The 23,375-nt window shown below is 41.9% G+C and overlaps 1 protein-coding gene across 17 annotated transcripts in view; it reads right to left on the bottom strand.

The window, feature by feature from the left end:
• The window catches only part of MBNL1 (muscleblind like splicing regulator 1), a 234,816-nt gene that overhangs the window by 94,388 nt on the left and 117,053 nt on the right, over window positions 1–23,375 (bottom strand). The window contains exon 1 of one of the 17 annotated variants that reach the window (XM_045029501.1): window positions 13,366–13,868. The exons of the other annotated variants lie outside the window; for them this stretch is intronic. The gene's annotated coding sequence lies outside the window, so the exon portion shown is untranslated. Of the gene's footprint in view, window positions 1–13,365; window positions 13,869–23,375 lie in introns of those variants that run through there. 17 annotated transcript variants of the gene reach the window in all.

Here is a 23,375-nt window from a genome sequence, read left to right as displayed (position 1 = left end):
AGGTGCTCAGCCCCTTTCAGGGTTGGCCCCTAAGCAATTTGGTTTGTTACATGATGTACATGTTTATATTTTATAATAACCTCACTGAGGGCTTGATCCTTCTCGCATTCAAGTCAATGAGAATACTCCCACTGCCTTGAATGGGAGCAGGATCAGGCCCTGAGTAAAATGAGGATACAGTTTGAAATCTCATGCTTTACTAAATGTGGTAAGATGCAAATCAGAAAGTATTTTTTCAAAATTACACAGTACATTTTTGCGTGTGGAATTAACAGCTTTGTTAAAAAAATAACTGTGGCAAATTGTTCTCCATTTTCACCCAATGCATGGAGTGCTATTTAAACCTAAAGCTCAGTTATTTTTTTTTTTCTAATTTGGGCCTTTAGCTAACAGAAGTTGATTTAAAGCACAGCTGTCTACATTGCCAGTCACAAGCCAATACAACAGAACTGAAACCAGGCCTGCCGAAAGGGAGGGGCAAAGGGAGCAATTGCCCAGGGGCCTGGGCGATTTTAAAGGGCCACAGGGCTCCTAGGCATAGGCCCCTTCCACCCCCAGGGCCTCCCGCCAGTGGCAGTCCCCACCGATCGGCTTGTCCTAATCCCCCACACTGCCTCCCACCCAGCGCCATCAGCTGTTTGGCGGCGTGCCAGAGGCACTGGGAGGAGGAGCGGGGGGGGGGAGTGGAAAGAGGTGGGGCAGGGGTGGGCCTGGGCGACGCATGGCCCAGATGTCGGGAGTGGAAGGGGCACCCACCAGGGAGAGTGACAGAACATGCCGGGAGACGCAGAGGGAGGACAAAGCGGCTCCCACCCCTGCGGGTAACATGGGGCGGGGAGAGCGCGGTGGCCCTGGGCTGGGCACGGGGGGGGGGGCGAAGGGGGGAACAACACGTGACATGCCCTTTAGAGAGTGCCCCACCACTATGGGGAGGCACCAGTTGTATATGGGGTGCCCTCGGGGGTAGAACAGGGGTGGGAAGAGGTGGAGTGGGGCATTGGAGACAGGGGCCAACGATGGAGCGGGGGGTCAAGCACCCTGGGAAATCTGGAAGTCGGCACCTATGCTCCTAGGCATGCACGGGATGGTACCGGCAGCTGCCATGGCAGCCAGGCGGGCATAAGGAAACCCTTATGCTCGCTGGGCACCCGTGGGGGCCAGGAATTGCTGTCGGTGGGCCTGACTGAAACCATGCATATAATAGAGTCCTGAACATGCCAAGTCAATTTATTAGCATAATCCAAATAAAAACTACAAAGTTCTGTGTTTCCTTGTTAGCTTGCCTAGCAACTAAACTTGCTGTGTATTTGATAGCGTTATTTTCTGGTTCTGAAAAATTGTAGTATCTCAAGTACAGTAACAGATTTTAAATCCTCTCAATAGTTTATACATGATACTAAAGTGTTTACACTGAGTGTTTACACTGCAATTTATGCATTATTCATGGAGTAAATTTTCAACCTGCATGGAACAGCATAATTTATACAGAAACAGTCAAATATAAATTGTCCTGGGGTACGACCCTCATTTGGGCCCCAACAGTTTGACTAAGATTTGAACATGCAACCTGAAGCCCCAATCTTCTAGCTGCTCTGAACTGGCAGATCTCTGTGCCTCCATGGAGTCCCAATGAAGGCAGAGGGGGTCTGTGCAGCTGTAGGGGTCTCCTCATGCAGAGCAGTTTTCAGGATTGGGGCTTCAGGTTGCCATGTTCAAATTGTAGTCAAACCGTTCAAGAGAACCAAATTTCTAATGCTTGTAAGTAGAAACAGGCAGTGGGGAAAACTTATTAAAATAAACAAAATGTCTAGCCATGAAAGTCAATGACAAGGCCCTTGCAATACAGATGGCTGAAGTGGAAAGATCAGCACTTACTGCTATCTTGGGGCCCAATGCTATTGCAAGGTGCTGGCAATGAAAGTTGAGGAGGCTCCACACTTTGCAACAGGCACACAGCATCTGGCAGGATTGGGCTCTAAATTCTCACCCACTGCTACCTTTGGCTTTTACACTTCCTTTCTTCTGCGCTTTCTAATGTCCTGTTCCTGGCAACACTCCCCTCTCAGGCAAATACTTTTCTTAAACGAGAATTTCTGACAGTTAAAAATTCACAGGTAAAAACGGAAGTGAGCCTTTTGCATATGTTCAGAACCACTTTTGCAGCCACTCCTATCACTAGTTACCCGCAAAATGGACTGTTTTGTCCTGTAGCACCTTGCTCTGAGCAGAGGCTTATCAAGTTAACTTGGAACGAGGGTGTAAAACATTTAATTTTAGTATTGGAACCACTGGAACTACACTTCCTATATAAAAGAACAAACCCATATAGAAAACATTTCGGGCCTGATCCAAAGCTCATTAAAGATAATGGAGACTCCTGTTAGCCTCAGTGAGCTTTGGTTTAGGCCAGCAGAGCTCTGTCCTAGTGGATGCTTACCTTCCACAATTCCCATTGAAACTAATGGAAGTTAAGGTTTCTTGGCACCTCGCAGGAGGTACTTAGCTCCTGGTGGGATCAGGCCCTTAATGTGTAGCGTACCGGCAGGTCTCACTCATTTTGAGTAAAGTTCCACTCGACATACTCTAATTTCAAATCAGCGGTTGTAAGCATCTCAAGCCAGTTGTGAAGGATTCTGTTGTGTTTTCCAATGAAGCAATATAAAATCTCACTCAGAATTTGAAAGCCTCTTTCACCCAATCCAAACGGTCACAACCCTGCACTTCGATGCAGATGGCACATCTCAGCTGGAAGGATCAACTGTTTTTGTGAACAGGCAGACTCTTGTAGGGAAAAAAGGAGATGGTTTTAATATGCATCAACAGGGAACAGATAAAATGATCCCTTTTATCTGCTGCGTAACAGCAGTGCCTGCCCTGGGTTTTGGCATTCTAATACTAGGACTTTGATCCGAAGAAGCTTTACATTAGTTAACTTGTTATAAAGCACTACATAAATGCTTATTATTATTCCCCTTTGCCATGTTCTGTAAATACTTGTAGGGTGACTCCTGGCCCCAGTGAATTCAATGGGAGTTTGGTCATGGTCTTTAGCTATAGTTTCATGGTCTTCAACTGTAGTTTCTATAGGGTCAACGAATGGCATAGAAACAGACCTGTGCTACGCTGCTTGTCAGTTTGCGTTCTTGGGCCTTTTCCTTCCCTGCTGCCTCTGCAATAGCCTCTTTCTACTTTCCATATAGACAGCATTTGAATCTGCTGCTACATACTTGGCCAGCCAGAAGAACATGGGACTGCATGACATCCTGCAATAGAGGATGTCTTGTGCTTATCTCAACCCTTAGTGGAAGGCTTTGTTGGCTGTCAAATGTGCACAACCCTTGGCTCTTCTAATAGACTGGGAGTCTTATGGCCCCACTCCACCTTCAAGAATGGCTTTTTAAGGTGTCTTGAAGATCTGTTTCAGCACCCATTGTAGGCAATACTGGATTAAGTAAAGTTGCATTCTCTGTGATGATGTTGGGGTGGCCTGTCTGGCTCCCCAGGATTTTGAAGGGCTATCTTCAGGCACTTGGAAGATGCAGGAAGATAACCAATCAGCAGAAAAGGCTAGTGGCTAGTTCTTGCCTCTAGTTAGTCAGTATCATAGCAGACTGAATTATTCCATCCAAGTAACGTGCATCTGTCAGGCAGAGCTTTGGGATGTGGGAGGTCCAGGCAGGCGTGTGTTTGAGGATGCAGCCAAGGGCTGTCACTAGAGCATGACCCGGGGAGGCAGATGAATCAAGTGACTCATTGTGTCAAAGCAATGGGTTAAACCTGCTTAACATTTAGAGAGTACAGCCTCATCATTTACTCACGATGAGGAAAGTGCAACTACTTGAGGGCCTATATACCATACTGGATCATTGCCTGGGCATGGGTAGTCAACCCTGGGGTAAGAATCACCAGTTGTGCTGGCCCCAGGAAATCAGCATAGCTGACGCCACAACTGTGTAGGGGATCATACTGTACAATGGTTCTGGGAGGGAAGGGACTTCTTGCCTGAGGGTCAGCTTCAATTTGCTATTGTCAAAAGCTGCAGCTCATTGGGCTACATAGTCTCTGGTAAGTAAAGACAGTTAAATTGTCAGAAAAGTTTCTTTTCTCCAACCCAAATATCACACGTGCATTTCTGATATATTATGATCCAGTTATTGAAAGTTAAGGATCTGGATCAAAAGGACAAAAACAACAATATCTAAGTAATGCTAGACCTCTGCTCCATATAAACGTCCCCAAACCCAGGGCGACCACACTTCCCATTTGTACTGGAAGAGCCAGGCATAAGCACTCCCCCAATCCCCAAAGATTTTAGACTGACAAATGTATTTCAATATAGTCCTAACAATTACATATAGAGTTTTATAAAAGTATGTAATATTTCAGAATCTTATGAAATTCTCTGTGTAGGCTAAAGGGTGAATTCAGTGCTCATAAAAATGGAGGGCTAATGCACAATACCTACCCCATGTCATGTCTAAGCTCTCTCAACACAGCTATCAACACATTGCAAACCCAACTCATCTTCAGCTGTGACCTAATTAGAGTGAGAGAGGATAGAGCTGTGGGAAACCTGGGATATAAACACAAAAAGCATGAGACGCTTGGCTGGTTCTGGGGCATATCACAAATATGAAATTTAGCTCAAGTTCACTGAAAGATTCTAGTGAACCTGAGCCCAAATTCAAATAAATCTGAACCAATTTGTGAATCTCACACTGAAGCCAGGAGACATTCAGTGTCACACAATTTTAGCACCAAACCAGGGAAACTTGGTGCTTTCTAATGAGTTTTGCTTGCCTTTGAGATTCTAGTTTTGTTTCAGTCTAAAACTCAAAGGAAGTGTGAATTTTTGTGGAGCAAATGCACAGAGGTTCAAATGAATCCCTGCTCATAGATCTAGGTGGCTCAAGGAGACAGACTATTCTTTTTACCTGGAAAAACAAATAGGTGCTTTCATTCAGATTACATAGTTTGGCTACAAAATAAGCCATGTGCTGAAAGTCCGTATAAAATGTCCTAAGAAGGCATTGTTTATATTATAGTCATTTAATACCAAAGACAATTAGACAATGGATCAGATCCTACACACACTGCATTTTGCCAAACTCCCATTTAAATTTAATGGAAATTCCATGCACACAATACTTTCACGATCAGGCTCAATATTAGAAACTTATCTCTTACCAAAACTTCACTCTTCAAAAAGTAGTAGTTTTGAAAAGAGGAACCTTTAAATGTCCTACTTTTAAAAGAAACGTTACTCAACTGAATTAAAGTGTCCAATGAAATATGAGTTCTGCTCCTCACAGCTGTGTGAGAGCTTGCTAGCATTTTTAGTTCCAAGTAGACAAAATAAATCCAACACATTTTACTTTTTATAAAACCCCACCCCACTATGTATTTTAAACTGCTGAACTGAAATAGAATGACCTGACCTGAGTATATTTTTAGGAAAGCAAAGAATACTCAGGTGGCTAAACACCCACATGTGTAAGAAATTTGACAATAAAGTAAACTTTCTTAGCTGAAAACATATTGCTTCAATAACATCCAAAACATGCTACCTAATTACAGCGCACATACTGTATTTGGGAAGTAAATTGAAAACAGCCAATATGGAGGAAAAGGGGGAGAAATCTCAGGGGACTGAAACATAGACCATGTCTCTGGCATTATAGTAGAAAAATAGTGCTTCTAGGTCCATCAGAATAGCCAAATAGGTATTACTTGTACCGGCACACACATGACAACTAAATAATTATTCGGAACACACTGTAAAACATTTTTGTACTTTAACATACAGCTTGTGTTCTGGGCTCAGCAATGCTAAAATCTTAACCCTTTTATGACAGTCTGCTTATACTCAGAGCCCTGTCCACATCTGATTCACAAAAATGGTTCACGGATCTCAAGCAGATATCCGCGGATTTGCACGGCTCTACTTATACTGTGGTTAAATTAAGGCAATTCAGTTTGCTCATAAAAATGATGTGACTGAAACAGAGGGTTTTCCCTCCCAAGATACTTAGCCATCTAATAAAGGTCTAGATAGGATGCATAGGTCAAATTAATTGCTGGGGTAACTGCACAGGGTTTCAGAGATTAATTTAGCCTACTGTAACTATACTACATAATACTTCACCTTAAAGCAGAGCACATGCATCATTGATAAATCTGATCCTTTTTAGTTATGCTGGTGTTATATCTGGGTTCCATGCTTACACAGCTTTCAACTCACTTTCTACTGTCCTTTAGTGGAAACAGTAGACAAAGAAAGAGATAAATAAATCAAAGTAGTTGCTTAAAACTCATTGGAATCGATGGGGCAAGAGCTTTTCTGCAGCACTTTTTGCAGGGCATTAAACTGCAACATGTGTGACTGTGCCACCACCTCCTTGAAGAAGCTTCAATAAGTAAATTAACTTTGTACTGTTCAGAAGAAAACGCTTTCAGATGGAAACAGCTACTTGTGTTTTCACTGCTTAGTGTTAAAATAGTTTTTATATTTTTTTTGAAGGGGAAATGGAGGGGCTCAACACAAACCAGCTTCAAATTGCCTTTTTATTATTTGGATTAGATTGTGCTTAGCTTCTCTGTGGGTGCCACCCTGCTGAGCAATCAGGCAGTCTCTATGCTTCCCAGTACAAACAATACAGCAATCCAGTACCTTTGCTTTGGGTGGTGTTGGCATTTGTCAATGGTAATAGCTGTCATAGAATATTATTCTTTGGCCTTTTATTTTTTTCCCATCAGCTTTAATGATGGAGAATCATGGCTAGTTTTCAAACAACGGCAATCTCTTCAGGGCAAGATTGTTCTCCGGCTGAGCACTTAGCGGAGTAGTCCCACTGAAGTCAACTGGTCTACTTGTGCAAGTGAGTCCTCACCAAGATAAGGGGGTTGCCATCTTTAACATTCCATCGTTTACATCCCTGAAAGCGCTTACTGAATGTGACAATGTCAAAATCCACCTGTCTCCAGTGTTGCGCTGCAATGTGATTTTGTTGGACAAACAGAAGGACGCACCGAAATATTAGCGACTTTTCCAGCATTTTAAAAAGGTGCCAATTTTAAGTTTTTTAATCTTGAAGAGTTCATGCTCAATTTATTCAAAATTCCCAGAATACACTGTCAATGAGACTCAGCTCTTAAAATCAGAAAGGATAAGGATTTAATCTTTTCCTTCTCCTTTGTTGGAAATGGGAGATAGAAAAGGAAATCCAAAACTGACCGTATAAAATGGAATCCTGCTTTCACCCTTAACTATAGAGAGGCTACTACACCTCTGCATTATACTGCACACACCAGCACAGGCAGGGCTAGAACCCTAGTCCTACATCTCCAATAAAACCAGAACACTACCACTTGAGCTAAAAGAAGACCTCCATTAACTGTAGAGAATCCTTATATCCCATCCAAGCAGCAACCAATCCAGAGAGAGCAACATGTTCACTTACACACATTCACCTTTCATTTCATTAGGAGGCATGCCATATAATACAACTTCTCCTCACACTTTAAAAATGTGCCAGCAATTATTTTTATTCTGGTTTCCAGGTGCTTATCTGAAAAGAGCTAAGCAAAATATAAATTCACAATGTCATCTATCACAGATATTACACTTATGGACCACGATAATCCATTTTTTTATATTGGGATCTGAATTGCTCAGAGTGTGTTACAAACCCACACATTGTATCTCAATGTAAGATTTTCCATTGGATTTAGCTGACAGATTTGCAAAACCCAAGGAAGTCAGCCCTTGCAGCAGGCACATCACTGGGGAGGGCACAAGGAATATTTCCCCCCTTTATGCAGCAGAGAGGGGCTGGGCACCACTGCAGTCCCAGAATTCCTTTAAGCAGATGGACTGCTTCTAGCTAGCTGTGTTATTGGAGTGGGGAAGGGCAGGGGGCAGACAGGGTTCTAAGAAAAGTACATAAATTCTGAAGGTTGATGAGGTGACTTTGCCTCCCGAGAACTGTGCCTTAGGCTTCTTTGAGCTAACACTGCAGCAATTCACTTTGTTACTGTCCCCAACATGGGGCTGTGACCTCCTGGCACATTTGAGCCCTAAGATCAAAACCAAATTCTGATCTAATTTACATCTGTGCAGCTCCACTACAGTGACTGGGATTGTCTGAAAGTAGAAGAATCTGATCCTTTGTGCCTTATTGGCAGAAAAGGCCTACGCATCATGAAATAAGTTATCAAAGTTAAGTAACAGTTCAGAGATATCGCGTACTGTGGGGGAGAAGTAAAGAGAGAACCTGGGCTGATGAACTATAGAAGCCAGACAGATGTTTCAGATTTCCAGTAATGAATGGCTTCACTTGGTTAATTAACATTCTGATGATCAGTATCAAGTACCAATCAAAGCGACAGACAGAAATCAGGAATCCGCCTTATAGTGCAGTGTGCCAACAGCTTTTATTTTTATATATGACACTTTTTTCTTTTAGTTATGAAGCTTTGACTATTTCATTAAAGCCAAAATCCAGCTCTCACCTCTGCTCCCCAGAGAGTAGGGCCAATGCTGTTCTGCTGAGCAAGGGGCAGGCGATCAGAGCTTGATGGGGATACACATAAGTAACGTGCACACTCGGCCTGGCTCAGCTATATATGAGCTTCCTGCATGGCAGCAGCTGTTGTACAAACCCTCCAGTTCCCCATTCAGGGTGTGGGTATGCAATGGAGCCTACTCCAGCTAAAGGAACCTCAGATGATGCTCCACAGCCTGGGGAAATAGATCACTCTTATTCTTAGCTCCCCAATGGATTTGGTCAGCTCCCATCCCAGCAACTCTTAGCCAAAGAAAACTGTCATGAGCTCTGTCACCGACAATTACATGAGACCATTAACATATATAAAAAGGTTAAATGTTTGTTTAAAGACAGAAGAAAAAGAAACACTTGGCAAGTGGAAAGGAATTGAGGAAGTATACAAATGTCATACACTGTGCGTACAAACTTCAGCTGCTGACAGCTACAGATGACCCCATATCAGAGAGGAAGGTGTCTCAGCAATATAGCCAGCCTTATATCATCCATTAGTGATTAAAAACATATAGGATGAAAACTGGAATTCTGAATGGGGAGTTGATTTGTGCCTTATGATGAGACAGCCAAATCAACCAAGACATGTGGGTACTATTTCATGTTAAGCATTGAGTTTGCGTATGTATATTGTTAGGGTACTACAATACATACTCGGTCCCCACATTCTCTTTAGAAGGCAGATCTGATATGTAGCCAATTGAATTTCACATTTTGGTTGATTCACAAGAAATACCTCATCTTGAGCAGCATACTTTGTATTCAATGAAAGAAACACAAATTAAAATTACCAGAAGGAAAACAAAAAGTCTGAGTCTTCTAGACGTTGTAATAAATGAAGGAAAATAGTCTGCTGAGTATTTTTGTTGTTTTTGAGGTAAAGGGATACAAATCTCTAAGCACTGGTGGTGAAAACCTGACTGTACTGAAGTCAGCAAAACTCCCTTTGACATCCATGCGTGCGGGATTTCACTCTAAATGACCAGATACCTGACAGTAATGAACATCTTAAAGAGTGAGCCAGAGAGATCTATTTCAGATTTCTAAGTCATTGTAGATCTGTATATATTACTAGGTCCTAAGAATTATGCAGCATAGTTTTTAACAATGCAGCACTCAACAGATTGTTTAGCAGAATCAGTTTAGCATGCATCAGGCTTTTCATGAGATGATATCAATCTAATGTATATCTTCTACTTACCTGAATGAACAGTTCAGCTAGTTGGTATAAATATTTGAATCCTGGCCTATGCCTGTATGTTAACGAATACATCATGTTGCAAAACACACTGGATCACACTGGGTTTCTCACTGTTTTATCCTTTGGTCCTTACTGTTGTTGTATTAGGAGCAAACAGCAACTTTATTCAGTATTTTATAAGTTAGTCACTTGTTTAAAATGTATCAGGGACAAAGCAAACATTGATCACATTGGTCTGCCATGCTTTGGTTAAAGAAACCAGGAGATGCATTGAAAATATTGACTTTTTGACTTTGAGTGTTAAGAAGTATATGTTATGTTAGATAGTGAAGATTCACTAGAGACATTGTACTGGGTTATTTTATGGATCTATAAATAAAAACTGGTTTAAAGTTCCTCTATTAATTTGAATTGCTGTAAAACCCGGTTAATTCTCCTATCGGTCTCCTACAATTTGGATGGATCGGAGCAATCCTGTTTTTGCCCAAAACATAAATATCTAGTTCTGAAAAAGACAGCATTAGAACTTATTTCCAAAGATGCCAGACCAATAAAGAGGTATTTAACTGAATGTTAATTGGCCACATTTTACTCCAGTATGAATGTGCATCTCCCACTGACTTCAAAAGGAGCCCCACAGATCCAACAGAACATTTTAGCCTACAGTGATTTCTACCACAGCTGTCTGAACAATGAACATGCTAATTAAATTAATTCAAGAGAGTCCTTGAGGAAAGAACAAAGCAAATCCAGGTGAAAAGGAATGATGTAAACTGAAATGTACGTAACATCACACTAGCTCTACCACTGGAAAACTTCACATAAGCAGTTTTGTGATATCTAAACTCTTCCATGCAGAATCATATATCAAACTGAACAATGGAATATATAAAAAGTACCATAAAAAGAATTAACTGTTAGATAAGTTGTTTTATTTTGCAAATGCAGAACGGTAAGTGGGATCCTATTGGAGTCAGTAATAACTTCACTGTCCATTTCAGTTGCAAAGATAAGAAATTTATGTAACAATGTTTATACACTCTGTAGTATCCCTGCAGCATTTGCATGCTGTGCCAAGAATTCACTGTTTTGTAGGTTGCAGCACTTCAGAAAACCTGAGAGCAGCTGATGTTCTTTTTATTTCATATGGATCTATTTACACCTGTAAATGTCTATTTAGAAGAGCTGCTGTAGTTAAAAGTACCCAGTTTGCTATAGACAAACACTTGAGGAACAGTCTAATAGGGCTGTTAAAATAGGTCATCTAACTGTGCACTTGCAATTTTGTACACACACACACACACGGCACTATAACTGGATAACTAACTAAGGTCCCTCTATAGTCATGGTCCATTGTGAATCCAACCCTTCAAGCCTTTCTCACACAAGTCGATCCACTGAAGTCAAAGGAACTTGTAGTCTGAACATATGAGATAGAATTACCCTTGCAATTAAAGCCCATAGTTGTGCATAAATTAGTCACGTTTTGTTTTTTAAAGTCATATTTCATTGCTGCAACATCAGCAGATAAGCTTGTAATGTGTCTCTGAAGCCTTTCCCCTTCATTTTATACTGAAAAAAAAATGCTGCTGGCTATGAAGCTTTATAATAAATCCCCTTGACTTCTTTTAATTTTTCCGCATTTAATTAAAAAAAAATTAATTCTGTATTTTGAACACAAAATCCAATGGCAATAATAAAAAGAAAAAAGACTACGCTGCCAGAAAACTGGACGTGTATTCCTCCTTTAATGTGCAAGAGAAGAAAGCTGTCTGTGCCCAAACCTTGTTCTTCTTTTGTGTCCTTCCTACTGCACGTGAAACAATAACATGCCTTTAGCCTCTATTATGTGGGTGTGTGCATGCGCACTATTGGACCTTTATGTTCCACTCAGTGGTGTAAGGCTCAAAGACAGATTTACTCCTTATTGTAAATCATGGATAAGATTGGATTTTACTTAACATGTTGAAAAAATGCATTTTAGAAAAAAACTGAAGAACAGGTTATCTAAATATATCATGTGTAAGAATTCTCAAGGAAACTTTTCAGATAAAATAAATGAAACGATTTCACCATCTACCAATTTTTTGTGAGGCAAACAATTATTTTTTGTTCTTCATTTTACTTACACACACACACATATACACACACACACACCCCTACCTAAAATTATTTAGATTTTGTAAGCTTTTGATTGGGGCAAGGATTGTCTTTCTGATAAGTGTGTGTATAGTGTTCAGCACAATGGGGCCTCTAGGCATCATCACAATTATAAATCATAAAAAAGTGTGGGACGTATTCCCCAATTCTGGCTTGCATGGTACAAACAGCATCACTTGGTGAGCCACACACTCTCACCAACACTTCCAGCTCGTTCCCAGGTCTAAGGCACAAACCCTGGTTGTGAAATAGCTGTGAAGCAAAAGGCACGGGCACGCAATGCTTCCTCCTGTTTCTTCCGTTCAGGGGGCACTAGGAGCAGCCTGGTAAGACTCTATTTAACTGCTCTCCTTTCCCCCACACACCCACTCCCAACACAAGGAAAGGAAAGATGAAGCAACCTAGATGTTTGGCTGGGAGGAGAGGCTGGTGGGTATGATTTTGTCTAGGCAAGAGAGGGAGAGAGAGAAACTTGAGAGAAGGCAGAGAAAGCTAGTGATGGTTAAGAGAGGGTAGGTGGTGGACTGTGCTAAGACACCTGGAAACAGAGCACACTAGGAAACGCAGGGAGCTTGGGGTGAGCTGATAAGAAATGCAACAAGGACCTAATTGTTGAAGCCTCCTGAGCCTGTTAGCTTTGTGGCTATGAAGAACTAATCACTAAGCTGGGGAAATTACAGAGAAAATGGTGAAGGTGGGGGGAAAAAAAACAAGACGAAAAGGATGGAAGGACTGATGGGGATAGAGGAGACCAGAGAGGGAAGAAAGGAGTGATGGACATGGATGAGTGAAGGATTGAAAGAATGTGCAAGACAGCAAAACACAAGAAAAGAGAGGGGGAAGGGAAGGTGCTGGATGGAGGAGAGAGAAAGAAAGAAATTGCTACAGAAAAGGGCGAGGATGGGAGAGCATGCCTATGGGACAGAGTCTGCAACCTTCACTCACCATAAAGAGGTCAGCACTTTTCAAATAGGCCCACTGATTTCAATGGGACTAGTTAAGAAAGTACAGTTCTACTTATAGTGAGTAAGGTTAGGATAATCTAGTCTCAGGGTATTAGAACGTAACTTGTTTGAATGAAAAAAGCAGAAATACAGACTGGGCAACTTACTGTAAACTATGTGAGGAATAAAGACAGTGTGTGAAATCCTGGCCTTACTGAAATAATGACAACACTCTTGTTGATGTCAGTCAAAAAACTTCAGGGACAAGGATTTCACCCAGTTTGCCTAAATGTAACTAAAATTGTCCCAGATGGGATTGTGTAACATCAGTTAGGACACTCTAAAGGAAGCTCGAATTGTAAGCCTGAGGGATGTTGTTTTGACTTCCTTCCTTCCATCTGACCCTAAAAGCTGTTCCACAGAGTCTGGATGTTTTCTCCAGACTATTATTCAATAAGCCCTAGCCACTCACCAACATCCATTAGCTATCTCTGTTCCTTACCTTCAGTAGATAGAAGACGGCTTCCTCTTGCTCTGGTAAAGATCCAGAAGTCACCCATTACTCATGTCTTGAATATTTGCAATACTATCAGTTGCAAAGGATGCCAAGTCAGCAGCTTTTCCTTGGCCAGCAAAAATGGAAGCAGCAACAGCAGAAGCCAGAGCAAACTCTGGGGAGGCAGCTCCTCGCATAATGCTAGCCAAAGCATTCTTAGTTACTATACCTACAGAGAACAGCTATTTATAAGTTTACAAATAACAAATTACAAGGACTTGTGCTATTACCTTTTATAGTCAAAAGGAAGGGTTTCCCTCTGACCATATTTGAAATCTGCAGCCAGTCAAACTCTAGCCAAAATTGAACTATATACCTGCATATATTTTAGCTTGCTTAGCAACGAACAACGTGAAGGCAAATGCTCTTATGTAGAAAATGTGTATTAAGAAAGGTATGTCTGTGTAAGCAAAACACTGATAAAAATTAAATCTAAAATGTGATCTCCATGTAAGGAGCTGTAACATGTTCAAAACACTCACTTCCTTTATGAACAAGTCCTACGGAATTAAAAAAGAAAGGAAGCCAATAGAAACTGAAGATCATGCTGTTGAAATTAGCTATGACAAATAAGCTATTCAATTCTGTAGGTTAATTTAAAAATGCTAAGAAAGATCTAATTTGCTATTAAATTCTACAAGACTTCTCAATATGGGATTTTCCTTTTGTTTAACTGGTAAACTGAATTTTTAAATATTACTATAGCCATTCATAGTCAATGAATTCAGGTTAAGATTTGCAATTAGGCTCCTAAATAAGTGGGCTGATTTTCAGAAGTGCTGAGTACCAACCACACCCATTAGCTGCACTGAAATGGCATGATATAGTTAATTATGCATCAAATACCTATCGATACATTTAGAATTTATTGCTGAGGGTGGGTGAATGAACGTCAGCTGTGTAACGTAAACCCTAGACTGCGTTAACTCCAAGGAGGCACACTTTCAACATTTACGTTATCCTGCTTATTCATGAAGTTGCAGTACTGTTCTAACTTTCATTGTCCATATTATTAACTACATGCTTAAGCACGTTGCTGAAAACAATGATTTGAAGCATTTCCTTTTAGAGAGCAGACAGTACAATCAATTGGAAGATAGTACTGGATTCCAATGGTTCAACAGTGCTCAAATGTGATTCTCTGCATTAAGTCTATGGAACTTTTTAGCTGATTTGAAGAATTCTTTGTAGAGCCAATGGAGTCTGTTCTGTCATGTGGCACAGGTCCCCCACGTTATGCAGTGACTGCACAGTTTAAACGTCTGATCATGTTAACTATGTTAATTTAGTTAGTAAGACATAAACAAGCAAAATAACATTTGTAACAGAAAATAATCATCTTGTAATACAGATTGCACAAAATGGGGAGCATAAAGTTATTTTTACATGCTGGGGATGACTGCATAAGTCATAAGTAGCACAGCAAAGCAGAGCCACGAGTCATTTATGCATGGTCATCCCTAATAGACAAAAATAACTTGTTTATTCTTCCCCCCATGTGTTATATTTATACCCCAGGCAGCTCTGTTTTGCTGTTTGCTGTTGCTGATTTTAGTGAAAACATACATTCGTAATGGCAGGCATATTTGCTTTTCCAAAGCAATTAACTGTAAATTTGATTAGGGAGTCTCTTCCATCTACGTGTTTGAAACTTCCCCTGGTATCAATAGACGTTTGTGTGCATGGAGACTCTAAGTGAGTAAGGTATCTAAGCACATGCCTAATTTTAAGTGTGGGTGCAGACTTATTGAAGTCAATGGAACTCACAGGCTTAAAGATATGCATGTGCTTAGCTATTTTGTCAAATCTTGGCTCGACTAAGCTCTGGAGAGTAAACCCCTCTGGTGAAGGGACAGCATCAGCAAGCTCCACCACAGTTCAGTCTTCGGCATCTTTGCTGAGATTGCCAACGAAGGTGCCAGTTGAGGCCAATTAAGGCTGTAAATGATTTTGTTAGCTGACAGAACTGGATGGAGCTACCAGTTCATTGCACATGGAACCCAGCTATCAAACAGTATCAACTTTCAGTCACTACCAATCTAGGCCAGATTTGTGCTAGTGATCTTAGAGCTAAATCAAAATATGCCCAAGTCTTTCTGACAGGCAGAGACACCAGGTTTTTTTCTTTTGTACATAAAAACATTATCAGTTCCTGGTTGTACTTTGCTTTGACCACCTGCTATGTACTTTTCACCAGGCATTTGTACTTTTACCCTGTGTTGCTAATCAGGGCTTCTCAATTTTTTTCATAGAACGGACCACATCTTAAAGAAATTGTCTTATTGAATATCTCCCCTCCCATAACATCCCTGTGGCAACCATATCAATGGATTACATGGAATAAAAAAAACGTTCAAAACATGTTAAACGTGCATCTGTCATTAATGCATTGCTCAGCATTTCATCCTCCTCTCTCACACCTCTTCTGGTCTCCTACCTGTTCTCTTGCACATGTTTCACTACCAACTGGCCCTCTTCTCCTTACGTCCTTCTCCACATACGTTCCTTCCACTTGGAGCCCCTTTTTTCCTTGACTTCCTCAGCTATCTGGTACTTTTCTCCATTTACTCATCCTGCCCAGCTACCTCATTCCTTCCACACCTGGACAGTCTTATCCCACTCCTGGCTGGCAGCTGTACTCCCACTAGTCCCAAGGCATCTCCTGTTTCCTAGTCTCTTCTTATGTAGCAATTGCCTCTATCAGCATAGGCGGCAGGTTATATACACCTGCGGTGCCCGGGCTCCAGGAATATTCAGGGCCGGGTGCCCTGCTCCAGCAATATTTGGAGCTGGGTCTCTCCCCCGCCCCTGCCTGGATCGGGCCCCAGCCCCCGCCTGCCACCCCCCCCCGCGTATTCCCCCCCATCCCGCCGCGCCCCTGCCTGACAAAAAGCTGCCGCGCCTCTCCCCTGCCTGCTCTGTGCTGCGGCAGGGCTCCCGGCAGAACTGCTGTCTGCTGCCGCAGGGTCCTAGCGCCTGCCCTCCACTAATGGCAAGGCAGGCTGCCCTTCTAGCCCTGAGCCTCTCCAACACCCCAAACCCTCAGCCCCAGCCAGAGCCCTCATCCCCCCACACCCTAATCCTCAGCCCCAGCCAGAGCCCTCATCCCCCCACACCCTAATCCTCAGCCCCAGCCCTGAGTGCCCCCGCATCATGAACCCCTCACCCCCCTGCACCCTAATCCTCAGCCCCAGCCCTGAGCCCCCCCACAGCATGAACCCCTCATCCTCAGCCAGAACCCTCATCCCTCTGCACCCTAATCCTCTGCCCCAGTCCTGAGCCTCCCCCTGCAGCATGAACTCCTCATCCCCAGCCCCACAGCCCTCACCCCACACCCCAACCCTCTGCCCTGAGCCCCCTCCTGCATCATGAACACCTCAGCACCAGCCAGAGCCCTCATCCCCCCGCACCCTAATCCTCTGCCCCAGCCCTGAGCCCCCTCCTGCATCATGAATCCCTCATCCTCAGCCCCACAGCCCTCACCCCTGTACTCCCTCCTATCCCCAAACTCCCTCCCCAGAAGGTGCACCCCCTCCCCCTTCCCACACACCCCTTCCCAATCCCAAACTCCATCCCAAAGCCTGCACCCTTCACCCCCTCCTGCACACCCACCCCCTGCCCCAGCCCAGAGCCTGCACCCAGCACCCAAACTCCATCCCAAAGCCTGCACCCTGCACCTCTCCTGCACCCTAATCCCCAGCCCAGGATCTGCACCCCAGACCTCCCCCGCCGAGCCCCCTCCCAGGGCCTTAGGCAGGTGGGGGCAGAGTTTGGGGGGGCGGAGTTGGGGGGCGGGTTCTGGGCACCACCAAAATTTCTACAAACTTGCCACCCATGTCTATCAGAGATGGCTAGGCTGGATCCTGCTCCTTGTTTACAGCCCTCCACAATTCTTTGTTGCAGTGAGTAGCCTGGTCATCAACAGGAGCAGCTGGAAACAAGGGCAACCAGCACCACGTGACCAGCCAGCTCTCCAGGGACTATCAGCAAATCTGCTAAATCTAGGGATGAACAGTGCTCACAAGAACAGAAGCAGAAGGGGGGCAAAGGTGGCTTTACAACACATTTTTGGCACCAGGATTCTTGAACTGATCTGCACTAAGCCAGGACTGCTCTAACTTATATTGACTGCCCATGGCTGCATAGAGATGCTCCAACCACAGGTCCTTTCTCCTGATCACAACCCTTCCATTGGGAGGGGAGTGGTATATAGGAGCCTCTATGGTAGGTCGACACCATCCCAAAGATTCCCCAAAAGAGGGGTTAGTTAAGCCCGTTTTTGAGCTGCTGGAATGAGTCGGCTTTGGGATGCTGCAGTGGTGCTGATAATCTGTCTCCTTTCCACTATATGCATACTTTTGTGCTATGTTTAAATTTTTCTGCACATAGTGTTCTCAAAAAAGGATTTTAGATGAGTGTACAAATATTTTGGAAGATATTTTATGCACAGTAGTCTTCTTTTCATGTCTCAACAAAATGTTCTCAAATAAATTAAAATTGATTCGATTTTGAGTTTTATTACAAAATGGGGTTTGAACCGTGGGCCTATTTCTGGTTCTACAGCAAAACCACACCTCAAAAATTATTATATTGCATCTGATTTTGATGCAAACCAGCTGGAAATTCAGATGTTTTGGGGCTGGTTGAAACCCCAAACTTAAAGCAAAATTTATGGGATACACAACCACATGAAGACATACTGAGTTTCACACAGGTTCATTAATGCCACACAGAGGTACACATAGTTCAAATTATGTGTTTCAATTCTAGATACAGATGTTTCTCTGTTTTTTTTTCTGACTACTACAGTTCATCAACAGTATCTTGATTATTGCCTTGTTTTTTGTAGCTTGTCCTTGATGATCTTTCTCCCTTTAACAATGTGGAATTTTGTCATTGATTTCAACTACGGCTGGATTACATCAAGAAAGAATTTTATCCTTAGCACATTTTCCAGCGTGGAGAAAGCTTGAGTGAATTCTCTGAGCTTTTAGGCTTGAGATCTTTTGTGTGCAGAGGAGACTTTCATTCTTGTTTTTAGCAAAGAAGTGCTTATGGTGATTAAGTTCCTAGTTTAAATCTCTTGTGATCAGCTCTATGTTTCAGAAAGCTACCTCTAATTTTTATTATAGTTGTGACGAGGATTTTACTAAATGCCAGGGTTTTATGATAATTTAAGAGGCTAAAAGGTGTTAATTTCCACACAAAGTCAGTACTGCAGTGAGGAGAAGAAAAAAAAAAAAAGAAGTCCAGCAACACACAGACTTCCGTAATGTCCTGAAGACGGTTAACGCTGAAAACAGCAAGTTCCGAATGCACAGTAGAAAATCCATAGTTGCATTCTGGGGACCAGGTCCAGCAAACTACTCCACACAAGTAACTTTACACATCTGAGTAATCCCACTGGAGACAGAGTATATAAAACATAGTGACAATGAAAGATCTGTTATATTAAAATGCAAAGTGTAATATCTTCAGGAGACTGAAAGATGAGTTTTCCTAAAATACCCTTTGACAGTCTTTTCTGAGAGACAGTGAATTTATGAAAAAAATAATTTCAGATTATTATTTTTCTTCTTCACTCTGGGACATGAGCTCAATTGAGTAACATAGGCATGGACATAATGTCTGCTAATAATAAAAAGTAACTGGCAAAACAGCAGAAATACAACGGAGACAGAGTAGGAAAACTCCAAAGGAAGCTGCTGGCAAATAAATATTGCTCAACATGAAAAGAATATTGGGGGAAAAATTGACGGAGTGGAATAACAGGAAGCTTAGTCATTTCTGGAAGAAAAAAAACAAAAGAGAAAGCTAGAGGGAAAGAGAAGTGGGAGGGGAAAGCAAGGTATTTAAAACAAGAATGCAGAACTGGAAGTGCAAGTGCTGAAAGCCAGATAAGAACTAGGGCTGTCAATTAATCTCAGTTAATTCACGCAATTAACTGAAAAAAATTAATTGATATTCTATTGTTATAAGTGCGATTAATCGCAATTGAAATTTATTAAATATTTTTCTACATTTTCAATACTGATTGCAATTACAACACAGAATACAAAGCGCACAGTGCTCACTTTATATTATTTTTATTACAAATATATGCACTGTAAAAATGATAAACAAAAGAAATAGTATTTTTAGTTCACCTCATAGACATACTGAAGTGCAATCTTTTTATCATGAAAGTGTAACTTACAAATGCAGATTTTTTTTTGTTATGTAACTGCACTCAAAAACAAAACAATGTAAAACTTTAGAGCCTACAAGTCCACTCAATCCTGCTCCTTATTCTGCCAATCGCTAAGACAAACAAGTTGGTTTACATTGACGGAAGGTAATGCTGCCTGCTTCTTATTTACAATGTCCCCTGAAAGTGAGAACAGGTGTTTGCATAGCACTTTTGTAGTCAGCGTTACAAGGTATTTGCATGTCAGATATTCTAAACATTCATATGCTCCTTCGGCCACCATTCCAGAGAACATGCTTCCTTCCTTATGATGCTCGTTAAAAAAAATAATGCATCAATTAAATTTGTGACTGAACTCCTTGGGGGAGAATTGTATGTCTCCTAATCTGTTTTACCAGCATTCTGCATATATTTCATGTTATAGCAGTCTCAGATGATGACCCAGCGCGTGTTTGTTTTAAGAACACTTCCACAGCAGATTTGACAAAACGCAAAGAAGGTACCAATGTGAGATTTCTAAATGTAGCTACACCACTTAACCCAAGGTTTAAGAATCTGGAGTGCCATCCAAAATCTGAGAGGGACAAAGTATGGAGCATGCTTTTAGAAGTCTTAAAAGAGCAACCCTCTGATGTGGAAACTGAAGAACCCAAACCACCAAAAAAGAAAATGAACCTTCTGCTGGTGGCATCTGACTCAGATGATGAAAATAAACATGCGTCAGTACGCACTGCTTTGTATCGTTATTGAGCAGAACCCGTCATCAGCATGTACGCATGTCCTCTGGAATGGTGGTTGAGGCATGTAGCGACATATGAAAGTTTAACGCATCTGGCACGTAAATATCTTACAACACCGGCTACAACAGTGCCATGTGAACGCCTGTTCTCTCTTTCAGGTGACACTGTAAACAAGAAGCAGGCAGCATTATCTCCTGCAAATTGTACCCACTCTTGTTTGTCTGAGTGATTGGCTGACCAAGAAGTAGGATTGAGTGGACTTGTAGACTCTAAACTTTTACATTGTTTTATTTTTTAATGCAATTTTTTTTTACATAATTCTTCATTTGTAAGTTCAACTTTCATGACAAAGAGATTGCACTACAGCAGTGGTTTTAAAAGTTCAGGTCATGACCCAGTACTGGGTCGTGGAATGCAAGGCACTGGATCGCCTTGCTCAGCACCCAGGGTCCCTGGCAGCTGGCCAGTAAAAACTAGTAGTCCCTACCTGTTCTGACACCACACTGCGCCCCAGAAGGGGCCAGCAGCAGGTCCGGCTCGTAGGCAAGGGGCCACGGGGTTCCATACGCTGCCCCCGCTCTGAGCACTGGCTCTGCACTCCCATTTAGCGTGTTCTCGGCCAATGGGAGCTGGGGTGGGGGGGAAGAGATGCCTGCGGGCGAGAGCCGCACGGAGCCTCTTGCGTGCCTTAGCCTAGGAGCTGGACCTACTGCTGGCTGCTTCCGGGACGCAGCACGGTCTGCAGTGCCAGGACAGGCGGGAAGCCTGCCTCTGCATCCAGGCTGCGCCACTGACCAGGAGCCGCCATAGGTAAGTCTGTGCCCCAATCCCCTGCCCCAGCCCTGAGCCCCCCCAAACCCAGAGCCCCTTCCTGCACCCAAAATCTCTTATCCCCAGCCCCACCCAGAGCCTGCACCCCCAGCCCAGAGCCTTGACCCCTTCTGCACCCCAACCCCCTGCCCCAGCCCAGAGCCCCCTCCCACACCCTAAACCCCTCATTCCTGGCCCCATTCTGCAGCCCTCTCCCCTCTGCCCCAGCCCTGAGCCCCCTCCCACACGCCAAACCCCTCATCCCCAGCTCCGCTGAGTCGTAGGCATCAACAATTTTCTTCAACTAGGTTGCCAGAAAAATTTTTTTAAAACCACTGCACTACAGTACTTGTATGAGGTGATTTGAAAAATACATTTTTTTTGTTTTTTTTACAGTGCAAATATTTGTAACCAAAATAAATATAAAGTGAGCACTGTACACTTTGTATTGTGTTGTAATTGAAATGAATATATTTGAAAATGTAGTAAACATCCAAAAATATTGAAAATAAATGGTATTCTATTGTTAGTGCGATTAATCGCAATTAATTTTTTTAATCACTTGACAGCCCTAATAAGAACTAATTGGGGTAACTGAATTGAGCTAAAAAGGGTACCTGACTGGCATATGGAAACATCAACACAAAATTTATAAGAGGGATAAACAAAAACAGAACAGAAGGAAGTGTGCTGTTACAGATTAAAGACTGGCTGAAAAATTTAAAAAAATAAAAGGATGATATGCTGCATTGTATGTAGTGCAACAGACACAACCTAGATCAATGTAAAAAACAAGCAGCTACTCAAAGTGACAGATTTTGGAGCAAGATAAGAGATCGGATCAGGAAATACTAATGTAGATTAAGGAGGCCTTGAAATAAGCTATCATGTTAATTAAGAGAGAAGTTTAATTATGAAAATTTCAATGACCCTGGAATTAACTAGGATAGTGATTATGGAAGAACTGAGGAAGCAACATATTTCTATAGGTGAGTGCAATCTACTGAGTATCAGCAACATCCAAAACTATTGTGAATAGTTATAGAAAGTGAATCATATATGACAAATGAGATATCATTATTCTTTAACCTGAAATAATTCCAAAGGGCTTTATAGACTACAGTATACAAAGAAATCACTTGACTCAATCTTGGAATGCAGTAGACAGCAACAATACAAAATAATTCATGACGAGATGAAGAGTATCTTATGCAACTAAAAGTATCGGGAAATTTAAAGTAGGCCTAGTGTACCTCAAACAGTGGAATTTAGATCAAACCCCAGAGCTGATAAAGCTGGAGAACATGCAGGACACTACATTTTTCATAAAGTCAACAGATTTGAAAAGGGTCTCAAGCAACATAATGATCAAATTGAACAGGTATTTCTCACAAGCATTGGAATTTTGGGGAAAAAAGGGTGTGCGTGTGTAAATGAAGTGAAATCAAATCAAATAGTCAGATAATCTTTTAAATTTGTGAAGCCTTAAAGATACAATGTGCAGTTACTTACAGAGTATAGACTATTGATACGTACAGTAACCGATAGAAGAGGCAGCAGAAACAAATCTTTTTTTAAAAGTACAGGATCAAAGATACAGTACTAGCATTTTAACATATAATCTGGTTTGGTAAATGCAAGGGGTAGGTGTATTTGAGAAGGAAAAATAAATGTTAAAAATTATGGAAGTAAAAAAAAAAATCTATGAACATCAGAGCAGAGATTTCTCCAATAAATGGTGATTATCTGCTAGTCCAATAATGCAAGAAAAGAACAGTCTATCATAAAGCAACAATTGGAAATTAGAGAAAGACAGACTTTACCATGCCTAATGATTACTCTATATCTAGTTACAAATTAATATAATGAAGATTTGTCCGGATCTAGATTCAGATTTCAGTGGTAAACAAAGTGGTAATCAGAAATACAAGTAACAGGAAGGAAACAGATTCTTAAAATTGAGAAACACTAGTTTTAAAGCACACATAGCTGAGATTAAGAAAGAAATGAGGCCACGATTATGGAAAAGTTCATAGATAAATGAAGGTTAACGTAGCCTAACTGGCAAATGTCTGCTAATGCTAAAGTACAATACATGCTTACTGACTAAATAAACAGTCCTTCAAACCTCACCCTCCACGCTGTAAGCTATGCACAGCTGTGGTAAAATCAAATAGCTGGTTGTATTGCCAGAGGGACAGACAATAAATCAGAGAGGA

This window comes from Mauremys mutica, chromosome 9 (genome assembly GCF_020497125.1).
Source record: "Mauremys mutica isolate MM-2020 ecotype Southern chromosome 9, ASM2049712v1, whole genome shotgun sequence".
NCBI classification, from domain to species: Eukaryota; Metazoa; Chordata; order Testudines; family Geoemydidae; genus Mauremys; species Mauremys mutica.
Note: the sequence above shows the minus strand (reverse complement) of the source record. Positions and strands in the feature narration are given on the sequence as shown.